Genomic DNA, 7,774 nt, shown 5'->3' with positions numbered 1-7,774 from the left:
CTTTTTTTTTTTTAAAGATTTTATTTATTCATTTGACAGAGAGAGATCACAAGCTGGCAGAGAGGGAGGCAGAGAGAGAGGGGGAAGCAGGCTCCCTGCTGAGCAGAGAGCCCGATGTGGGACTCGATCCCAGGACCCTGAGATCATGACCTGAGCTGAAGGCAGAGGCTTAACCCACTGAGCCACCCAGGCGCCCCTCTTTTGCTTATTTTTGATAATAAATTAATATCTCACCATCAAGCATATACTTTAGAGTCTTTAGAGAATATTTGCAAACAAAATCCTTTGCAATTCTGTAAACTGTTCAGATAAATATCAAAAGTAATAAGAAGGCTAGAATTTTATGAAGGATAGTTATTATCTAGGTCTTTAGGACCAACGTCCCAGTGTACCAGCCAGTCCTGTAAGAATTTCTTATTTTAAATGACTCATAAAACAAATTACAAACTTAGATTGGTAGGTAACAATAAAAAGAATGTGGATTAGATGGGTTTTGATGAAATCAGTGTGATTCTAGTACAGAAATGCCCCCACTGAATGTTGGAAGAGACTAGTGCCCACTGAAGATTTTTGTCAGCATCTTCGGTCTATTGAAATGCTTTGAAAGTAAGTGTGCTGTTCTTTTTTTCTCATTATCTATTTCACCCATCCCCCACCCACATCCCCTCTGGCAACCACCAGACCTAATCACATGGGCCCTGTTCTAGAGGGTTAGAGCCTCTCTTTTTCCTTCCCGTCTTGAAGAAGAAAACCCTTAGCACAGCTAAAGCTTCATGAAATCAGATTCTGCTAACAGCAGTGGAAGCTTGGTTGAGGACCTCAAACCTAGTGGAGACCCCAGCCCTGGTCACTCCTTGCTTGCAGCTGTGTGAGACCCTGAGCAGAGGGCCCAAGGAAGCCAGCCTAGGCTCCTCACTCACAGGAAATGTGAGATAATACAATGAGTTATTTTAAGCCTCTGAGTTTGTGGTAATTTATGATGCAGGGTAGGAAACTAATGTGCAAGCCTCAGGAATAGCATAGGTAACTATGAAAGCTTTGTATCATTATATTTTTATATGTCTATATTTTCATATACTTCTTGAGAGCTGGACTTTTCTTTTGGTTCTCTTTGTGTTTTAGTTCACTTAGACACAAGCATTCCTTGAATATTCTTTGAATGAACTAATTCGTGGATGAATTCCTTCTTATAGTATCCTGGTTCTTTTTATGTCCAACCCTGCTAAGAAACTGCTCTTTCCATCTCCTACTTTTATTACTTCCTCTGACTGTTCCAACAGTGGAATGAGTTGTATCCATTAACCAGCTATGTTTTGGTTATAATTAGCAAGCATCGGAATTGCAAAGTCTAGTGAAAGTGTACCCCCTTGGGTTTAGGGCTCCATATGAGTTATTCAAATTAATGTATCTTTCTTCATATTCAACCATAAAGACATCCTTCCTTTGGGATGCCATTACCTGTCATTTATCAATTGCTAGAAATTCTTAAAATGTGTTTCTCATAGAAATTTTCCAATTAGAAGTACTATAAAATGCAATTACATTATACATTCTATTACTTAGAAAAAACTGGGCCAGTCAGGGCTCCTTGTTATAAGTGACAGAAATCAGTTCTGCCATTAAGAAAAAAGTGTGTTGGAAACCTACTTGGCAACTGACAGGATAAAATGTAGCAGAGAGAATTCAGCTTGGAAAATGCATGAGAACTAAGGTGTGAGGAAGGTTAGAACTCCGGTTAAAGAGATGACCTTCAAGCAAGTGCAATGTGTTGCTATGTCCTTAGATTGATATGAGACACCACATATGAGCCCCTCATGACTGGGGTTTTACCCCACTCCCATTAGAAAGGGTTCTAAATTGTCTCTTTCTTTGTCTCACTACCTAGAGATTCAGTGAGCTTGGGGGACCATCTGATTGGCAGAGTTCATTCTGTGGCTTTGAAAGAGCAAGTGTCTGGCATTTTTGGTTTCCATGGCAGTATGGGGAACCCTACCTCTCATCAAGACACAATAGTCATTTGCCCAAACATGAGGTTCAGAGAGTGTGCTGCCTTTACCCCAAAACACAACCTGATATATGCAATACAAAATGTTGGCATTTTCAAGAAGTAGGCTTAGTTTGATTGTATTGTTGATAAAAGTGTGAAGCAGATATGAGTTGCAAGAAAGACTTGAAATAAAGCCAGAGACATTTATTTTACTTTACTTTACTTTATTTACTTAAGTAGGCTTCACACCCAACATGGAGACAAAGTGGGACTTGAACTCATGACTCTAAGATCAAGATGTGACCCGAGATCAAGGGTTGCATGCTTAACCAACTGATTGCTGCCCCCAACCCCGTGCCCCTAAACTCAGAGAATTTTAAAACATAACAGTAAGATTATTTACTCAATACATACTCAACTGTATGGCCAGTTTTGGCAGTAGTTACATAAAAAAAGAGATAACCAAAATGGTTTGGGAGACTTCCTATCTTCCCAGAAGTTGTAATCCATATACACAGTTGTGGATGATTCCATTTAATTGAAACAAAGGTTCTGCAATATTTGAGAAATATGATTGGCATTCTTGAGGGTATCCCCACTCCTTGTCCATGTTCCTTACTCAGCAGCCTGTTGTAGAGTCTCTGTCAACAAGATTTTCTGCTCATCACATGCAAGTAATTGGATCAAAAAACAAAATACAACAGGTTCAATGATCTTTACTTCAAGTTTCTGTGAGGGAAAGGTTAAATTTTTAGTAGATAGGAACTTAGGATCCTGCTGTCAATTACTTCTACTTCATTCTTTTCCACAATGTCTATATCAAATGTCACCCTCTCCTTCGTCTGACTTCCAGTAATTTGTAAACAAATTTGCCTATTAACATCTAGTATTCTGTTATCTATATTCCTGATTTTCTCATCAGATTATGAACTGTGTCAGAGTAAAGACGATTTAGCAAGAGTTAGTTTAATCCTATTCCTAGTTTCCGCATTACTTTATACACTGTGACGCTGTGTTTGTAGCTTAGCTGACTCCCCATCAGGCTACATGGTTTTTAGGGGTAGAGATTGTTTTCTTTTAGTCTTTGTCCATGGTACTGAAATTCTAAAGAGCCAATAGGGTGGGATCATTCGTTTGTCTTAAGGGTACTTGTCATAAACAAGACGTGTATACTAAACTCCCATTTATTTGGCAAAATTATCATACTTTTGAAAGGCCAGTGAAACTTGTGTATGTATGTGTGTTTCTGTTTTTTAGAAGTTAATCCTAACATGTCATGTGAAAGACTTCATTACATCACGTACTCTTTGAAGATGGAAAAAAAATAAATTTGAGGATTGAGAACAAGCCCTTAGTAAAAGAAAGCATATCATCTTCACCTGTTATTGCTCTCCTGACAAAGATCTGCATAAGTGAGTGATAAATGAGTACCCACAAGGTGCTAAATTCATTTTGAATAGTGTTGGCAAATGAAGCAGTGTTGCAAAATATATTACCCTGAGCTAAGACCCTGGGACAGGAATTAAAAGGCCTGAAGTCTTAATTTTTTAATTCAATAAATATTTGCTGACATATTATGCTAGGTAGAAGTTTTAACACAACCATATACTTGCTGTGTACTGTTGGTAAGTCACCTAACTACGCTGAGACTAAGTTTTCACGTTCGTAAAATGAATATAGTGTGGGTCCTGCAGTGTCTCACTGCGTAATTAGTGAGAGACATACTGTATTTTCAAGTGCCTTATATGTGATAGAATATTTAAATGCAAAATTATATTTATTGTATTTTTATAACACATAAATAGTAACATATTATATTAATGCAATAAAATCATACTTATTAAATAGCACTATGGTGGGGCATCTGGGTAACTTAGTGGGTTAAAGCCTCTGCCTTCGGCTCAGGTCATGATCTCAGAGTCCTGGGACTGAGCCCCACATCGGGCTGTCTGCTCAGCAGGGAGACTGCTTCCTCCTCTCTCTCTGCCTGCTTCTCTGCCTACTTGTGATCTCTGTCTGTCAAATAAATAAATAAAATCTTAAATAAATAAATAAATAGCACTATGGATATCTCCTAAAACCAATTCTCAAGTACCATCATTTCTTTACTACCAAAATATTATGATAACTTATAATAATATGCATTTGAATTGTCTTTTACCATTTTCAGGCCACTTTCAAATAATTCATTTCTGAGCCTTTCAACAATAGATCTTTCATTTTTTCATCCACATATTTCTAAGGTTCTACTTTCCTCCATGGTAATTTCTAAACCAGGAAATAAACTAGTTTTTGAATGGTACTTGGTAAGGAAGAAATTTGGATCCAATTTACTTCTATCTCAATTTCTTGAAGGGCCACAAAAGTGATGCATGATACCTGACAGGCATAAAGAGCTGTCAGATGAGTTTTATTGCTAGTTCTTGCAAAATGACCGATGACGATGGAAATCTAAAACACTGAGTCTCAACATTTTTGATCCTAGGACTGTTTAACACGCTTAAAGATTATTGAGGACCTCAATGACATTTTATGTCTGTAAGTTGTATCTATCACTCTTTATGGTATAAGAAGCTAAAACTGATAATTTTCAAATATATTAATTATTATTTCATGTAAAACCAAGAAGCCCATTACATTCTAATGTAAATATTACTTTTATGACAATACCAAATTTTTCAAAACAAAAAAGATTGTGAGAAGAATGAGACTGCTTTCCTTTTCTTCAAATCTCTAATGTCTGTTTTAACAGAGGACAACATAATTCTCTAATCTGCTTTATTCTGTCACCATATATTGTTTGGGTTGAAGTATAAAAGGAAAATCTGTATACACACACACACACACACAAATATATAGTTGGAAAAGGGAGAATCTTGCTCTGCCCCCTGGAAGGGTTTTGAGTAACTCCAGGAATCTATCAACCACACTTAGAAAGTGCTGGTCCACGGTGTAAAGGGTTTAAACGCAGAAGAAGCTTTGAAGTCAGGCAGACCTCTTACCTGGGTTCACACCAGCTTAATATGTTTTGGTTGTGTGTCCTTGGGCAATGTACTTAATAAGCCACAGCTTCTTCCTCTGTGAAAAGAGTGTAAGAATTCCAATTTCATGGGGGTTGTTATAAAGAATAGGTTGTTTGAAGTGTGAAGTGCTTAGCATGGGTCTTGGCACATAGTAAGCATGCAAAAAGTAGTAGTTGACTCTAGTTTATCACAGACTGTTTCCTGTATTCCCCTCAGAAGAGAAGGCCTAGAACAGCCATTTTACCTCCCCCAACAATATGGTCAGTCTTGGAACAAAGATTCTGAATTTGAAACCAATAGAATCTAATTTTAAAATATGCTATCCTGGGGGCACCTGGGTGGCTCAGTGGGTTAAGCTGCTGCCTTCGGCTTAGGTCATGATCTCAGGTTCCTGGGATCGAGTACCGCATCCGGCTCTCTGCTCGGCGGGGAGCCTGCTTCCCTCTCTCTCTCTGCCTGCCTTGCCTCTCTGCCTACTTGTGATCTCTCTCTGTCAAATAAATAAATAAATAAAATGCTATCCTGTTTTTATCTATACAGCATTTATTCTCAGTCTGTATTCTCATATAATTATGGATATTTATAATATGATAACCCAAATTGAATGCTACGGTATATTTGAACAGTACCATTTAAGTAACTGTAACATAAAAAAATACCACATGTTGTTCTTGATGAAACACACACCAAACTAGTATGTTGAGACAACAGATTATTGTTTATAAATCTCATTTTATAAAATGATATCAGATATACTAAATATATTAAAAACATTTCCTGAAAACCTTAAAAGGGTAAAAGGAGATTTTAAAATCTTGTTTTCATTTTTGTTTATAAATTCTTTTCAATTATACTTATTGAGAACCTATTCAGGATGTCATTGTGCAGGACCCATTTCTGCCTAATATTTAAGGTTTTCCCTTTGTTCTGTTTCTACTTGCCAATAACATTGCTCATCCAAAAATAAATTTTGATTTGCCATATCTCTAGTATGTATTTCTTAAAAACTAAAGGCATTTACATCTGACTTTTGTGTCTTTTCTACTATCCAAGAAAGTACACAAATAATCACCAATGGTCTGAAACTCGTGGTAAAGTAGCTGCCTAGGAATAATTAAACAAGTTCTTTTGTACATGATTTGATATGAAGTTATTACAGGAATGTCAGTGACACAGTCTCTTACACTGTAAGATTTTGTGAATCGACCTCACTTAACTCTGCTTCATGTCTTGTTTTTCTAGACTAAGAATATTCAACCCTGGTTAACTAATTCCTTTTGGTGCTCACCAAATGGTTTAACTTCTCAATGCACAGATCACAAGGAAAACCTAATAACAATAACAATAATAATAGTAATTTAATAATAATAAAAGCAAGATCTTGCTTACTTTTACTACGTACTCACTTTGTGCTAAAATGGTTATATGTACTTAATCATTTAATCATCAAAATAGCCCTATATTTTTTTCTCATTTTGTAGTTGAGAACATATGTCAGTAAAGGTCATGTCAGAAAAACAGAAAACTCCTTCAATATTTAAATCAAGGTCTATTTAATCTAAAGAATTGGTTATATAGGGAATGAAAGAACTAAGAAGCAAATAGACAGGGAGTTAAACCAGTTTGGCAAGGGCAAGAAATCATTATGACTCCTAATTTGGAAAAGGGATGGAAGGAGACAAGAGTTCCAGAGCTCAGGGACCTGCCTCACCAGGAGGACCTTGAACCAGGGTAGGCCAGTTTGGTGAGAGCTGGATCCACCCAAGATCAAGGAGAAGCCACCCAAGATCAAGGAGAAGCCACCCAAGGGGAGAAGGAGAAGGTGAAATAGCCTGGCTTCTCTTTTTCTCTCACCTTCCAATTCCCTACCTATGCTAACTCCATTCTGAAGCCAGTTGACCTGAGAGCATAGGCCATGCAAGGATAGTCCTTTCAGTGATTCAGAGAAAAGCAACAAAGTGCAAGAAATGTACTGAAAACAAATAGGCAAGGATTGCGCAGAAGGTTTAAGCAATTTGCCCAGGATTACAGAGCTATCTGTCTCTGGGTTGTTCTTTGGGATTTGTATATGTGTAGCAGTCATGTGCTCTGAGTCATGTACTCTATTCCTTGTGGGATAGAGAGGTCTTAGGAAGTGACGTTAATCACTTTGACTACATACTTTTCTCTGTCCATATACATGGACAGAGAAAAGGATACCTTCAGGGAAATGTGTGCCTACCAGTCACTCACTATAGAAGCAGAAGAAAGTTTAAGAAATGAGGAAGGGTCTGGGAACTCTAAGTCATTTTCAGCGTCAGAATACGCTTTTGGGCTTGTGCAAAGTAAGGGGAGCAAGTGATTCATGGAAGAAATCTGTACTTTTGTGCTGACTCTCAGTTGATAAAGTATTGCTTTTTCTCCACACAGACCTTACTTTCAAATTACCTCTTGCAAGGAAATAGTTCACATTAGATTGGATTCCTTTTTCAATTCACAGAACTTTCACTCCAGAACTACTCCAACTAGGAGAGTGAATATTGACTGAAAATGTGGAGGTACTATTCTTTAATGTTTTAACACATCTCTTATTAACCTAAGGGGTCAGAGGAGGGGGCCAGGAAAAAGGGCATTTGATAGTACATAGGTATGAAGTGTAGGATTAAGTGAAGTAGATTGAGTATGACTGTTATGGGCATAATTGTGTTCTTCCAAAATTCCTATGTTGAAGTCCCAATCTCTAGTACCTTAGAATATAACTGTTTTTGGAGATAAGTTCTTTAAG

This window comes from Neovison vison, chromosome 6 (assembly GCF_020171115.1).
Source record: "Neovison vison isolate M4711 chromosome 6, ASM_NN_V1, whole genome shotgun sequence".
NCBI classification, from domain to species: domain Eukaryota; kingdom Metazoa; phylum Chordata; class Mammalia; order Carnivora; family Mustelidae; genus Neogale; species Neogale vison.
Note: the sequence above shows the minus strand (reverse complement) of the source record.